We start from the raw sequence: 16,316 nt of genomic DNA, 5'->3' as shown, positions 1-16,316 counted from the left end.
TGATAGTTGTTTTCATATTCACTCTCAGAATCAAAGAGCTTAAGAACATAAGAAGAAGCTGATAAGTCAGGCCAATAGCCATCTAGTCTAGTGTCCTCACTGTGGCCAACCAGATGCTTGGTTGTGGGGAAACCTGCAAGCAGGACATGACTACAAGAACAGTCTTTCCTTGTGCTGTATTCAAAACATACTGCCTCCGACTGTGGAGGCAGCAAACAGGCATCATGGCTAGTAGCTATTGAGATCCTTGTCCTTCATGAATTTGTCCAGTCTTCTTTTAGCCCATCACTGGCTTTTGTGTGTGAGTTGCATACGAAAGGTACTTGTCTCTCCAGAATCTTCTAACATTCAGCTTCATTGGATCCCCACGAGTTCTAATGTTATGAGCGGGGCAGAAAAACTTTCTCCATGCCTTGCATAATTTAAAAATTTCTATCGCGCCACCTCATACTCTTCTTTCCCCTATACTAAGAGTTCCAAGTGCTGCAACCTTACATCCCAGGTGAGTTGTTCTCTCCCCTTCATCAATTTGGTTGCCATTTTCTTAACCTTTTACACTCTACAATATTCATTTTGATGTGATGTGATGTGATGTGATGTGATGTGAACTGTACACAGTATGTGGTCACCCCACAGATTTGTATAATGGCATTAAGATATTCATTTACTAGTGATCCCTAGCATGGAATTTGTCTTTTACACAGCTGCCACACGCTGGGTCAACACTTTCATTGAGCTATTCACTAGGATCCCAAGGTCTCTTTCCTGGTCAGTCACTGCCAGTTCAGACCCATGAGTGTATATATGAACATGCATCACTTTACACTTGTCTACATTGAATTGCCCGTGCCATTTTACTCAGTTTGGAGAGGTCCTTTTGGAGCTGTTTTCAATCTCTTTTTGTTTTAACAATGCTGAACAATTTAGCATCAGCAGAAGTCTTGGCTACCTCACTGTACAACCCATTTATGAACAAGTTTCAAAGCCCAGGTCCCAATACCAATCCTTGGGGAATTCCACTTTTCTACATCCCTCCATTTGGAGACCTCTGCATTTAGTCCTACTCTCTGCTTAACCAATTCCTGAGCCACTTCTCATATTCCATGACTGTTAAGCGTACTCAGGAGTCTTTGGTGAAATATTTTTGAAAGTCCAAGTCCATTTGTTAGACATGGCTTGTCCTTGCAGAAGCCATGTTTATCTATATGAATTGTGTGGAAAAATCATGGTATGTGTACAACTTTGCACGATTCCATTCTAGCTACCTTTCTGACATGAGATACTTTCCCAGATGCAGCAGTGCATTTTTATAAGAGTTTATGAAAGGACCATACCATGCTTACAAATAATGGTTTAAATCAACCCTCCTTAATACATATCGGCAGTTTTTTATGAGGGTGATAGAGAAGGAGCAGTGATACAGCTTGTGCTATTATTCAGTATTTCCTCTCTTCTTTTCGTCGTCCTCCTATACTAGTCCCTCTTATTTTTTTACCACTCTATATTTTTTTTATATATAAAAAACAAACTTTTTAAATTTGTAGAATTTATATTAGTTTTACTCTGGGTACATGTGTGCAGCTGAATGAAAGTCTTCAGGGATTGTTTCCCAGCCTTTCAGTGGACTCATAGCAACCCTGTTCCTGGGAAATCCCATGGCAGCTCAGTAGACACACATCTGTCCTAGAAGGCTTCACTGTATGAAATCTTTTGTGAAGCCTTCCTATCATTTCTCCTTCCATTCCCCATAGCAAAACCAGTAAGGCAGCCTTGTATTGGAAAATTTTTATGCCTGATGTTTTACAATTTTTAATATATTCTGTAAGGTGCCCAGAGTGGCTGGGGAAGCCCAGCCAGATGGGCGGGGTATAAATAATAACATTAGTAGTAGTAGTAGTAGTAGTAGTAGTAGTAGTAGTGTTCCAGAATACACACACACACAAAATTTGTTAATAAAGAAATGGTACAGTTGTATGACAACCACTGGTAAATTATTGAAAGTGATAATGCATTGCAATTATGTTAGCTGGAGTTAGTCCTAGAAAATGTGATCTTCTGAAGAGAGAGAGGGAGAGAGAGAGAGAGAGAGAGAAAGAGAGAGAGAGAGAGAAAGTGTAACAGAAGTGAGAGCAAGCAAGCAAACCTATGGTTCCTACCTTTCCCCTGATGTTTCTTGTATAGTTTGTCCTTCAAAGTTTATCGCGTATAACATTAATGAGGCTTGGCAAGTCTTAGCTATGGTTGCAGCTGTGTGCTGGAAGACTGAAGTTTTTATCATCAACTAAATTAAACAACAACAACAAAATACCCATGCAGTATGCTTCTTTAGTCTGTTGCTCTTCTCCTCCCCCAGCCCCCCTTTTCTTACACAAAGTAATGACCTTTTGTTATACCACTGGGTGAAGATCCAAAGTACTGCTGAAGCATTGCAGAGCCTGCCTCAGGGGTGCAGTATTAGCAGAATGAAGGCCAAAGAATGCTATTTTTAGTTGAACAGTTTGGCAGATGGAGGCATGAATACTCATATATCTGAAGGTTGAGGGGGTTTGAACCATTAATTCTGATAATGTATTTAACCCTGGGAACAATCAGAAACTGTAACTCTAAGGTTACAATGCTTTTGACCTTTAGAGAACAGAGGGCACTCAGTACAGTAAACAATATATTACATTTCTACTTATTCTAATTCTCTCACACATATAAATTTCAGGACTGGGGTTGACATTTGCTTTCCTCAGCTATTTTTGTGCTGGCCCTTACAGTAAAGTCAAGAAGAATGTGCAGGAAAGAGGCTCTTGTGATGTGACAGTCATGTAAATATGTCCCTGAAATAGCTAAGATGTTAAGTGTTGCCTTTTATGAAGAAATAGTATTCTTAAGAACTGGCATGTCTGAGACATATTCTTTGCTTCTTTCCCTCCCATCCCCCATCCTGTCTCCAATGAAAAAGTTAGTTTTGTGGCCTGCCTTAGTTTATGGAGTTCTTTGTATTCTTCTGTAAGCTTAAAACAGTTTACGTTTGGGAGGATGCTGCGCAGTGGGCTTACTTTCGAAAATGAGAGCTATTTGGTCCCGCTTCAGTCCTTCACCGTGTAAAGTGCTCTGCCGGCTTCTTGCCTTATGAAATTATGCCTGCTCCTCTTCAGCAAATACAGCAGTTAAATATCACACAGCTTAAGTATTCCTAATTAAAATATCTCCATGTGTCAGCATATTGGTAATGTATTATTTTAATCCATTTATTTTGTTTATGAAACAGTGACATATGTTTAGATTGTGAAATATATGAGCCTTAAAAATCACTTTATTGAAGAAAATTAATTCCTACAATGCTGTCTGGGTAATGTGTTCACTCACCCAGTCAGTCACTGGCGGGCCTGCCACTCTTAATGTTGCTTAGACACACTTTAACAGTTTTATCTGACATAACATTTCTCTGATGCAGCCAGCAATAATAATTTCCCCCACAAATGCTAAACAGGAGTTTCCTTTATTTTCATTTTCAGCCTAGTAAAGAATGGGGATTTTGAGAGAGGGGAGAGGGTGGGTGGGTGAGGAAAAGGGAAGAATGCACAAGAGATTCAAGTAAGACCAATCAAAATTAAAACCAGCTAGTTACCTTTTCAAAGTTTGACACTGCAATTTGTTTGTCAGCAGGTAGATGTTTAGGTCAGCGCTGTGAGTGACTGACTGTCAGCAGGAATTCCAACAAGACAAGTAATTTAACTCAGTGTATTAGTGACAGATTGCTCACTTCTTCGAATCACTAGAGAAAATAAACTTAATATTGTTACAGGCACAGATTCTGTCTTCATTAGCCTCATAGAATCTTTCCAGCTAGCACTCAAAAGACTACTAAGCTCTCAATGGCCTTATTTTTCTTGTAGTGTTGTTTTGTTATTTTAGCCAAATGCATTTGCTTATCATGGATCTGTTACAGTGAATTTTTTCATCAAAATTAACTCTGCAAAATGCAATCATGAATCAGTCTGCCAAATTCAATGACTATTACAGATAGATATGGGGTGCAATTTACATACTTTTGGGTATTTTGGAGAGGCAGTATGCCACTATAGAGTCCCTAGCCTCAATCCAAAGCAAATGAGTTGTGCTTAAATCCCAGTGAAATCCATGGGATTATTTAACTGTGAGTACTTTAGGTCTCATTAATATTAGTGGGAATTAGGCGAGACTAACTTTGGGTCAGAACATTGGTTTCAGCTTCCTGGAAGAGTGGGAGAAGAAAGTACATCAGTATAATGTGCATCAGGCATCTCCAAACTCGGCCCTCCAGCTGTTTTGGGACTACAATTCCCATCATCCCTGACCACTGGTCCTGTTAGCTAGGGATGATGGGAGTTGTAGTCCCAAAACAGCTGGAGGGCTGAGTTTGGGGATGCCTGATGTGCATGATATGCAAGCTTCCAGAGAGGGTCACCTAAAGGCAACCTGTGTTTTGCCCAGCACCATTCTCTGCCTACAATAAACCCAAAGAAGAAGGATATGGCGAGGAAAAAGGTAAGGGCCAAAGGGATGGTGAGGAATAGAAGCATGAGCAAGAAATAGCAATTGATGCTGCATATACACTACAGTTACTAGGATTATGTGGGGAAGTAATATAGTTTAAATGTGTAAACTTTTTTCTTTACTCAGCTTCTGGAATGAGGGTGCAGTAATTTAGTTAGTGTTGACTCCTGTTTTGAGTTTTCTTTAATTAATGGTGCTTAATAGGTGCCTGCAATACATTTTATTCTGTCTCAATGCCATGAAATTTCATTATTAAAATGATCAGGAAAAAATCACATTCATGTAATTATTTATGCAAAAGGCTTATATTTGTTTAGGTATCCATGTTCATTTTTCTTTTATTTCCTGTTTTAACAATTGTTGATGCCACAGCTAGTGGCATCGAAGCTAATTTTGGTGGCTCCCTCTGGTGGCTTCTCCCCCCCCCCCCGCCCCAAAAGTCCCAGACACTGCATCCCAGGGTATTCTGGGGAGGAAATCACTACTACTTGGGGGGAGAGGGAACTACACTGGTTCTGGTTTTGGCATGTTCATGGAATGTACAAGAACAAAGTGGTGAGCACAGGTACTCTGGAGGGGAAATGGTTGCCTCTAAAAGTGAACACTGAAGTGAATTCAGCTGCCACAACTGCAAGAAATTTGGAAGGGGGGTGCTATGAAAAGGGGGGGGGAGAGAAAGAAAAACACGAATGAGAATGTCAATTCTGCCATTGCCATACCCACAAAGATGCTCATTTTTGCCATTATTAAATTCCATATAAGAGATTTTGTTCCTTTTGAAATATCTGCCTCAATCCACTTAAATATGATCAACGTGGGACTTTATCCCAACGTTACCCCTGTGATTTCCATTATGATATCTGTGATATGTCTCCGGAAGTCTTTTGGTAATTCCAATTTTATATGTTTTTAATGTGCTTAGAAGTTTTTTTTAATCTATTTTACTTATTTAATAAAATTTATACAGTGCTTAATTGTAACAAACAAACAAACAGGTACTAATAGCAGGGTACAACTTTCAACTTACAACTCTCCCTGAAATGAATCTTTAAGCAGAGAAAGTCCCTAGAAGCAGATTTCGCCACTTGTATCTATACTCCGTCATTGATGGTTGAAATTCATTGAGGTTGCTAATAAGCAGAAGTGAAAATTTTAACCTAAAAAGCTTAGACAATGTTTAGGTGTGACTTTTACTGTTTTTGAAAATATCTAACAGTTCTGTTGCTGCAATCCTGTGTAAACTTATCTAGGAGTAAGCCCCATTGAACTTTGTGGGGTTTACTTCTGACTAGGCAAGCATATACTGTGTATGTTCTATAGGCAAAGTCTGTTAAATAACTTGCACGTTGGAATTATTTGAAAGCTTTGATGCAGCTGAAGACTACAGTGGTACCTCGGGTTACAGACACCTCAGGTTACAGACTCCGCTAACCCAGAAATAGTACCTCAGGTTAAGAACTTTGCTTCAGGATGAGAACAGAAATCGCACGATGGCAGCACAGCGGCAGCGGGTGGCCGCATTAGCTAAAGTGGTACCTCAGGTTAAGAACAGTTTCAGGTTAAGAACAGACCTCCAGAATGAATTAATTTCTTAACCCGAGGTACCACTGTATAGCTATAATATTCAATTTTCTAGTTTCCAAGCAAAGTGTTTCAGGGTTTTTCTTCTTGTTTTATACACAGACTCTTTTACACTTACAATCTATACATACATAGTATACACTTTACATATAATATGTTTACTTATCAGGTAACACAGCAACCTCAGTGGGGAAAAGCTATTTTTAATGATATGTTAATTGAATGGGATGCTAGAATGGCTCTTTTCCCCAGAAGTGCCCCAGCTGAGTGATAAAGCTTCTCCTGATCAGTAGAGCCAGCATATATTTATAATATCCCTATCTGTCCTTCAGTTCCTGCAAATGGAAAATAACCCAATAATTTCAAACCATATTATGAACTAGGATTGGACACTGGCACACACACGTACAGATTTCTCTTTTGGATTTTGTATGCGTTATAATTTTAAAAGCATTAATCTCTTTCCCCCTGCCCCTTTTTTGTTTTTTGTTTTTCTGCTTTTAAATTTCCCTTTTATTCTACTTTGAAACTAAAAAAAAAAATCAAGGCTGGGTTAGGATCATGGGTGTTATGACCTGAGATCTGAGCTCATAACTGGGGAGTGGATTGGGGCCTCAGCAGCATGGCTGGAAAATCAGCACCAGGCAGAGAAGCAGTCAAGGACTGCTAAGGGTGAATCCATCCAAGAACATGTAAAGTCTGCAGGGTTATAATGAGGATGGGGATATACAAGAGGGTTATCCCCCTCTCCCCAGCTACAACCCTCCCAAGTACTTCCCCTACACGCACCTTCTCTTTTTTAAAGTTTATGTTGGAAAATAAAGTTGGAGTCTGCTTTTTACAGAGTTGCCTAAGTATAAAAAGCATTTATGCCCTAAGGAACTTAATGATTGGAATGATCTCAGCTCAGAAGGAGGGGGGGAAATGCAGGGAGGAGAAAGAAGGCAGAGGCAACAATAACAAGGTGTGAATATAAGCAAGCACTTGGTATGAGGCTGTGTTTATTTTAATCTTCAAGAAGAATTTTGTTAAAATGTCAAGACTCATGTGAAAAAGCAAAGGACAAGATTACAAACTTTAACGGGATTTATGATACAAATACAAATAATGATAACTTCCTACTCATTTATGGTAGCAACTCTCATCCAGCCCTTTTCGAGTGCGGTATTAGGCCTCGTTGCAACTCCTATGCAAGGTGCATAAGTATTGTTATTACTGTGCCCATTTTATAAAAGATTTGTGGAAATTGGTGGCTTGTCTAAGGTCACTAACTGAGCCAGTGTAAAGAATGGTTGACTTCCTACCCAGATATATTTTAGACCCCTCCTTTTCTCATGCCATTACAGATTTTTCTTTTTTTTTTTCTTTGTTCCTTTAGGGGACGAAAAGGTGCTTAGCAATTTTAAAGCTCTTAAGATAGCTCGCAAACTAAGACAGACATATATTCAGCATAGTTTTAATGTTTATCGTCTACAGAACACCATCTTCTTATGAGCTTTGCAAACTCTATGTGCTGTGTATTTTCCGTTTTTGCAGTCCTCCATCTCTTTGTGTAACTCAAGCAAAGGAAGTTTGCCATGCTTGATTAACAAGATAACATGCTGAGAGTTGGTGAAAAGGGATTCCTTTTAATTAAAAGCAATGGTGATGGGTAATATTGCTGGAGATTCTGCATGTTTGCTGGTCAGTCTGTCGGCCTCCACATCATATCCTTGCAACAGGATCGCTTTCCTAAGTAGGCAGGCCAAGCAATCAGACCTAAGGATTAAAAATACAGAATATATATGAAAGAATGGAAGTTAGTAAGCATTTTGCATAGAATGTTTTGGTGTTTTCGTGCTACCCACATGAAATGGGACAATGTCAGTATTTCAGTTCCACCCTATTTCTATTCCCTAGTCTGCCACGGTCTCGGTGTATTCAGCAGGTTGAATGCCAGCAGCTGAAACAGCTGTTAGGCCATACTGGAATGGAGCGGCATGCTGCATCAGGACCTGGATATTTATCCTGACATCTGGATGCTGCTGGGTTGTGAAGCCTGCCTTAGGCCAGGAGACTGTAGTAGCCTTGTGGCTGTGAGCAATAGGGTCTTTGCTGCTCTTTAAGCGATTAGGGCACTGAAGCAGCAATAATGCTGAATTGTCGCTTGGTTGCTTTCTTCAAGGAAACTTGGGACAAAGGGATAGTCAAGGTGGAGTATTTACAGTAAAGTCATGTTCATGGAGACAAGGCTAATTGCTGTGCATTTAAAATAAAACCTTTCAGCTTACCTTAATCTTCAGATAGCTATGGACAATTATAAAAACAAAAAAACCCACCCCCATTTTATTTAATTTTTTTAACAGAGCACTAAACAAATATTCATTCCGAAAAGCCAACAATACTCATTTGAAATCATTAGGAAGAGAAAGAAAGACAATTTCAGTTAGTTTTCAGCCGTGGCGTTGAGTCCAAGTGTATGGAACAGACAGCTAGTTCTAACTATGTACAGTTGAAGGTATATGAAAGTCTATGCTGACTAGAGACCAAAACAAATGAAATACATAAAATGTAAACTTCTAACAACTGGAGGGAGGAATATAAGGAAAGAAAAGTGTCAGTCTGGTGCATTGATTTTCTTTTTTTACAGTTTCACTTTATCAAATTGGAATGGTGCTGCTGTAGTTGCAAAACTATCTGCTGCAGCACTTTTCTTTTATGGTGTGTATTTTTTAAAGACAAATCATATGCAAAGCAGGAAATATGTTTTAATGCTTTTACCAGTTCAAACTGAAAAGAAATAATCCTTTGTTCTCCCCCTTATATATTTAATGCATTAAGGACAATATAAGCAAAGAAGGCCTCTCACACAAATCTCTTTTGTTTGAATAGTGCTAGATTCTGTATTGAAGACCAATTTGTTGCTCTCGGTTAACCTCTAGTATTCTAAAGGGGTTATATTTAATTAACACTGGCTAAAGGCCTGACCTGAGAGGCAGCTGAAAGTGATTGAACTGCAGTTTTGAAGCCAGAATCTAGTCAGCTGGGAGAAGAGTTGGGGGGGGGGATTAGAAACCACCATTTACTGAAAAATTCCTTCAAGCTAAGCTGTATTTCAATGGGCCATTTAATGCTCAGATGGACAAAGGTATTACTTCAGTCATTGAGTTGTATCAAACCCTTTCTCAGAGGCCCTGTTTAAAAAACTCGACAGGAAAAGTGGTTTAGCATCATATTCTCAGCAGAGCAACACTCAGTCTGTTGAAAAAAATATGAGTGAAATGAGGTGAGGCGCAGCCACAGAGTCAGTGTGAGTTTTTGCCTTACCCTCAAGATGGTTTCATGAGGGAGCTGCACTTCTGAGTTTAGGAGCTCCATTTTCAATATAGCAAAATTCTCTCTCCTTTCTACTCCCTATGTACTGTTTTGACTTGGACACAGAATAAATATTGCTTTCTGGACATCAGGAGTGATATATATATATATATATATATATATATATATATATGGAGAGGGAATGTTGCTATATATATTGTTCTGTATTTATATTACAGAAGAGGTCAGCCTCTTTCCATGTGTAACTGCATGCTGCTCAGACTTCAGAAACTTTGAGCTCCGTGTGAACTCTAAGTTCATCTCTCTTCTTTGAGTGGCTTCACACAATTTATTCTCTTCCATGAAACCCTTGGCTTACACCCACACCCACACACCACTATATCATAATACTGTTTCACACCATCCCAGTCTTTGAGCAGTAGAAGATTCCAACGGTTCCAGATGCTTACCTAGGTTTCCTTTTTCTTTTTGAAATGGGGCACAGTAGAGATTGTGTTGTCTTTAGGAGACTTATTTACACATCTATAAAAACCTGAGCCTACAATGGAGGGCTTCGTAGCATTAACACCCCAAAAGAGTCTTGTTTCTTCCATAGCTGCAGCCTTGGATCAGGGGTGAAGGAAGAAGAACTGGCTCCCGGTGTGTGGGGTGGGGCAAACTTCCTGGTGGTGCATGCATGCACACCATATGTATGGCACATGTGTGCACGCCACTATGTACCATGCATGCATGTGCCGTACATACGGCGGGATACTCTGCATGTGGCTGCAGTGGCGGTGGAGGGATCCCACTGCCATCCGTATGGTGCTCAAGCGGCAGCGCGCATGCATGTACGTACAGCGCATGCGCCGCTGGGTGGTTTGCCAACAGCACCACTCAAGCGCTGTACGGATGGCTGCAGGATGGCTGCAGAAGGTGCAGCCATGAGCGGAGGATCCTCCGCATGCAGCTGCGGTGGTACGATTGCAGTGGCTTGCACCGCAATGCCCAGAAACGGCGAGGTGAGCCCCCCGTGGGGTGCCTTCTTGTCATCCCCCTCAGAGATGGCACCCGGAGTGGGCCGCCCCCTGCCCCCTTCCTCCGCCACTGCCTTGGATTCAAATAGAAATCAAGCATTGCTCTCAAAGGTTGCTCTGGCAAGCTCTGAAGCTCGCTGCTTTACTTCTGGGTCACAAAACAGCCCCTTTGAACTCTAACTGTTCTAACTATCTCTGGATTGAGGGAGGGGCTCCACCAATTTGCCAACTTGCACAGAACCCCTTTTTCTTCGTTCTCTTAATTGCCCATCACCCAGGTGATCACCTCAACACAGGAAGCTAGTCTGTCTTATATTTTAACATTGCATACAGGGATTAGAAGGATCTTGCATATAGCCTGCTACTTAATCCCCCTCAGCTCAATACTTCCCTGCTAGGAAGGTGTTCCACAGCATGGGATCTGCAACACTAAATGTCCAACCTCTAGTTGAGGCCAGTTGGGTGTCTGTAACATGCGGGACAACTAACAGCACTCCTCTGGACCCTCTCAGTAATTAAGATGGGATATAAGAGTGCAGTCAGTGCTGGGCCCAAGAACCCTGAAAATGACCTAGTAGCATATGTACAGCCAGTGCAGATATTTTAGGAGAGGTGTCAAATGCTGTTTGCCATCAACTCCAATCAGCAGTCTAACTGCTGCATTTTGCACCAGCTGGTCTTTCCAGACTAGGCCCAAGGGAAACTCCTCATAGATCACATTGTGCTAATCTAGTACCAAGGTTACCAATGTTTGGGACCACATTGGCCAAGTGATCTCAATCCAGGTGCAGCCATAGCTGGTGTACCAGTTGAAGCTGGTAAAAGGCACTCCTAGTCACAGAGATCACTTGGACCTTTAGTGACAAAGCTAGGTCCCTGCTCCTTTAGAGGGAGTGGAAACCTGTCCAGAACAGGGAGGTTCCTATCTTCCAGACAGTGATCAACAAAGAAGGCCCTCTTGGTGTGCCTGTCTTCTAGGTCAGTGTAGGTGACTATAAGGGAGAGAGCTTTCTCCGTGGTGACTCTGGAACTCCTTGCCCATTGTTGTCCATAAAGATGACCTAGAAATATTTTAAAATAAATAAATAACAATGGACAAGCCTACATATTTAAGGACCTCTGAAAGGAATACGTTTTCTTCCCTGTGTGCTCTGCTCAGAATGGGGGGTCCTTGCCTGACCCCCAATCTCTTGAGTGAGAAGCAGGTTGACCAGTTTCTCAAATATGGCAAAAGCTGCAGCCCATTTACTATGTTCTGTAAAGCACAACATGGAGTGGAGCCAGCTCCAGGTTACATGCCTCTAACTGCTATCCATGTAACCCTTTAAGGCTTCTGTTCTTTGGTTTCTTCAGAGTGCTGATAAAATCTTAGAAACTGCCTCCTCTCTCTCCCCCTCCCTCCCTCTCTCTCTCTCTCTCTCTCTCTCTCTCTCTCACACACACACACACACACACACACTTCAAATTTATGTAAATTCCTATTTTGTAAACTTTTTGTCAGCTCTGATGCTGTTACGGTAAATATATGCCATTATAGGGTGATGGGTTACATTATACTTAGAAATTTGCTGAAATTTAATAACACTAATAAAACAATTGCTTTATTTCAGATGGGAAGCAAATGCTAGTATGTAGAGGCAACGGCCAAGTGCCAAATTCTTTCAATTGCCGCAGCGGCTGGCAGCTATTTGTGGTTTATCCAAGTGTACTTTTGTGGCTTTGCTTTCAATTTTATGGTAAACTGGTTGTGAACAGGTAATTCAAGGAAGTTATATTTAAACATCATAACTGAATCTGCCCTATGTAATTTGGCTGTTCTCAGGGAGCACAATACCCCTCAATTTACTATGTCAAAGTTGCAGTTTAGAAAAATAAGTGTCAAGCCCTCTGTTGAAGAGCACCCTATGTATGTAAACCACAAAGGGGATTTTCTTGTCACTCCTACAGGGGCTGTGGGTGCAGAGGTCCTGATGCACATACATGCTCCTCCACCCACCAGCCCACTTTAGTTTCAACTGAGGGATCAGCTCCAGGCACATAAAACCCATTGTACAAGAACAACTGCCCTCCACTGAAATGAATGAGGAAAACCAATTATGCAGGACTGCCTATGTAACCCTGTCAAGTGCTATCTGTTATGAAGGGTCCTAATAATAATAATAATAATAATAATAATAATAATAATAATTTCTTTTCTTTGTATCATACAATCTGCAGGGCTTTGTATCAAGGCAATAGTTTCTATATATTTTTCATGCCGTGAAGCTCATTTCAGTCATATTAAAACAAATTCAATAACAGATAATCCTATACCAATCCTTAAACATAAAAATAAAATCCCTCTGTTGTCCTTTGCTCACTGGACTCTCGCACTCTGGTCTCTGAACTAGGCACTTCTTAAGCTATGTAGTCCCCATCTTTATGTTGTTATTGCTTGTACCACTGTTGTGTTTTGAGATGAAATACATTCAGAAATGCATATTTTGAGAGAAAATCTAAGAAAAATCACAGATTTATGTAGAAACAGAACAGAGTTATGAGTGAACCTATGCATTAGGTGGCTTAGTCCTGATTCCCCTTCTCCAGCTTAGATAATGAAGTGACTGACTTGTATGAAGGGGCTCCATGCAGACATCTGACTTGTCTGATTTTGCAAAAAGAGAATGAAAGAAAGAGATCGTGCTAACCAGTCATCTGCATGAATGTGTGCTCCCAGAAAATGCCAACTTCATTGCAGTCATAATTGACACGGTAAAAGGGAGGGGCCCGTACCCATATCTACATATTCTGAATGGACCGCATTACATGGGTAGAAGGACAAAAAAAATGTGAATGGCAAAAGACATTTCCAGGGGTGAAGTGGCTTAGTAGCACACTTTTGCCTAATGTCCGGAGCAAAAGAATTTACATGTTTGTAAAAACTGTTTTTTATGTGATTTTTTTTTTTAAAAAAAATGGCCAGAGAAATCATTATTAGTTTTTTTATAGTTTTTTTTTTACAGTTTTTTTTATAGTTTTTTTATTAGTTTTTTATAGTTTTTTTTTTCTTTTAAAGGCAGCAACCAAAAAACAAAATTTTGAGACCTGGAACAGTCAGAGATTGTTTGATGTTTAAATGCAAGAATGTTAAAAGAACTGTTAGCAACCTTTAAAGAAAATGTTGCGTTTCCCACCATGATAATTTTTTTAAAAAACGGAAACACTATGACTGGCATTGTAAATTAGCACTGCCTTTTCAATACCGCTAGCACATACTGCAACAATTAACACTGCATTGTTGATACTCCAGCATTCAAGAAGCCAGCAAAGAGAAGCAGTTGCACCATCTCTTTGGAGTCCATGACAAATTATCTGTGGCTACTAATATTTGCACCAGAGTGCATTATCTGTTCCCTATAGCAACAACTGACCGTCTGTTTCTTTTGAAAGCTGAGGCAAGAAATCAGAATCCATAAAGCACTGATATGGTTCCTCTAATTGTTAATGCTTTTCCATGCAATTATGTCCTTTTCCGGAATAATAAAAAAAATTCCCCAGCAGAGGTCAGGATCTTTGTCACTGACTTATTTTACAGATCCTTTTAACATCTGTCCCGCAGACTGCCGACTTCATTAGCAGATAAGAGACCTTAGTGTGCTCGGAGCCTGCTAAGTTCTTGTTCATCTTTACAGCTGTGGATTAACTCAGGCTTTCCAGAAGAGGACAACCAGATGGGATAATAGATGTTATTGGGTTGTGACAACAAAAGAAGCCAGAAATGAAGAAATAAATATCCAAGTTCCAAGACAATTCAGGAGAGCTGTTTGGAGCTTTTTTTCTGAACAGTTACAATTGCCAGTCTGTTCTTAAGAAATAAGAAAAGCGGCATTGCACTAAAAAAAGGAAAGTCTATTCATATCTGTGTGGGAACCTAATCAGGCTCTTGTTTCCAGTGACGATGGCTCCCCAGTTGCACCAGGTCTGCGACAAGAATACTCCTTTTGTGTGCCGATTAATGTGGAAGCGATAAAATTTCCTATAAGAGACATATGTGTTTACATCTTGAGATGTGTTGTTTGACAAAAAGCTTTGTTCTCTGCATATTTTCCTTGCAGAGTTTCATGCTGAGTTGTTTTGCTGGAAAGCTTTGATTAGCTAGAATTAGTTTGCCAAAGTAAAATAGGCACTTGTTTCATGAGTCTTCTTGCTGAGCTGTAAATTATAGTCAAATGTAGGAGTGATGGAAAGAAGCATTGATTTGTAGTGCTCTGACCAACTATAGACATAAAAATGTAAGGACATAACTCATTAAAGAACTACAGAGAGATATAAATATTCCATGGTCCAGTTCAAGTTCAGTTCTTTTAACAACTCTTATTTTTACATCAAGTGGCTGTAGATTAACATGTTAACAATGGAAAGCAACAGCATTTAACATATTTAGTCATGCTTCCTTCCATTTAACTATTGGTTAATTATTAGTAAAATGAGAAATAACTGAGAGACCTACTGAATGTGCTTGTTCTAACTTGTCAGACAGCTAATGGTAGCAAAACTGTCAGACAGGTAATTACCCTTTGGGAATAAGGATTGTTACCTTAATAATTACTGTTACCATTAATATTATTTAATGTTAATAAGGATTATACACTATTTGTATTGCATATTGACTTGAATAAGATACAGATTTAATAGCTCCCACTCTATAAAGGTGAGGGCCACCTCATTTCCTTTCTATATTACTGGCAAAAGAATTAAGACTGCAATACGGTGCACACTTACTTGGCAGTAAAACCCCCACTAACACTTAGTTTTCAAGTGGTTGGCATAGAACTGTGCCATAAATCTACCTTCCATACAATAAATATACTAGTTAAAAATGGGTTTTTAAAAATGCTATAATGGCAAAATGTTTATAGAGGGCAAAGTTGAGAGCAGGTAGATAGGGCTGTGAAACATGGAAATAAACACTTGAGTGCAGGGGGTTTATGAGGGTTGCGGGGGGGGGGTCGAGTCTGGGAAAAACTCCACGGGGAAGGTACAGGGGGAAGAAACCGATTTCAGTAGTGGGTGCCACCAGATAGGTTAGAGCCTGGTGCTGATAATGCCAAGGTTATAGGTTTGATCCCTGCGTATATGGGTTGGACTAGATGATGCTCAGGGTCCCTTCCAACTCTATGATTCTATGAATCTATGAACTCCTGAGAAGAAGTATCTGTATCTATTAGAACTTAGCGCAAGCTCATCCTTGGATAACATTGCATGGAGAGAGAAAATTAACTGTGAAAACCTGTCCATTAAAATGTTAACATGTTTAGCAAATATTACTTGCTATAGTCTAGAAATATTTTAACTACCGTAATAGCCTCCCATCCACTCTGTATATAGGCTGCCTTATTCAGATTCAGTTTCATTCCATGACACTCATTAATATTTGAGCTAAGTTAAAGTTGAATACTATAAACAATCAGGATATTAAGTCTTTTAGATTAATTGAGTAGGGCATGTGTTAATGAGCTGGGGGTTTGGCCAATAACATTTCTATTCTTTAAAAGGTATATTAACTTTTCAATTTATTAAGATAATATTTATATTTAACCAAGAAAATCCTTCTGAGACCTAAAAAGTTGGTCGTGGTTTTGTTGCAATATGGTTTTCAATATAGAAACACTGGCATTTATAATATACACATTTGTAACAGGTAACATCTGTGCAAATGAGCTGTTAAATGAAAGAAAATGTGTACTTAAAACCCCCTAACCTAAAACTTGCTACATCATATTCGCACCCCACTTCATATCATATTCATTTTGAAACAGTGAATGTGTAATTTAATTCAATTATGAACTTTAAAAAGTGTGTGTTGTGCTTTAATACATGTATACAATTGTGAATGCA

The 16,316-nt window shown here is 39.7% G+C and overlaps 1 protein-coding gene and 1 long non-coding RNA gene across 18 annotated transcripts in view; one reads left to right on the top strand and one right to left on the bottom strand.

Annotated features, from left to right (window-relative positions):
- The window catches only part of SOX6 (SRY-box transcription factor 6), a 481,944-nt gene that overhangs the window by 387,343 nt on the left and 78,285 nt on the right, over positions 1 to 16,316 (top strand). The window lies entirely within an intron of this gene.
- LOC309330847 overlaps positions 7,549 to 16,316 on the bottom strand; it is a 134,468-nt gene continuing 125,700 nt past the window's right edge. For all 4 annotated transcript variants that reach the window (XR_014151617.1, XR_014151618.1, XR_014151622.1 and 1 more), the window contains one exon: positions 7,549 to 7,866. This is a non-coding gene — a long non-coding RNA (uncharacterized lncRNA). The remainder of the gene's footprint in view (positions 7,867 to 16,316) is intronic.

Source organism: Podarcis erhardii, assembly GCF_964252035.2.
Source record: "Podarcis erhardii genome assembly, chromosome: 1".
Lineage (NCBI taxonomy): Eukaryota > Metazoa > Chordata > Lepidosauria > Squamata > Lacertidae > Podarcis > Podarcis erhardii.
This window is presented reverse-complemented; position numbering and strand designations above follow the sequence as displayed.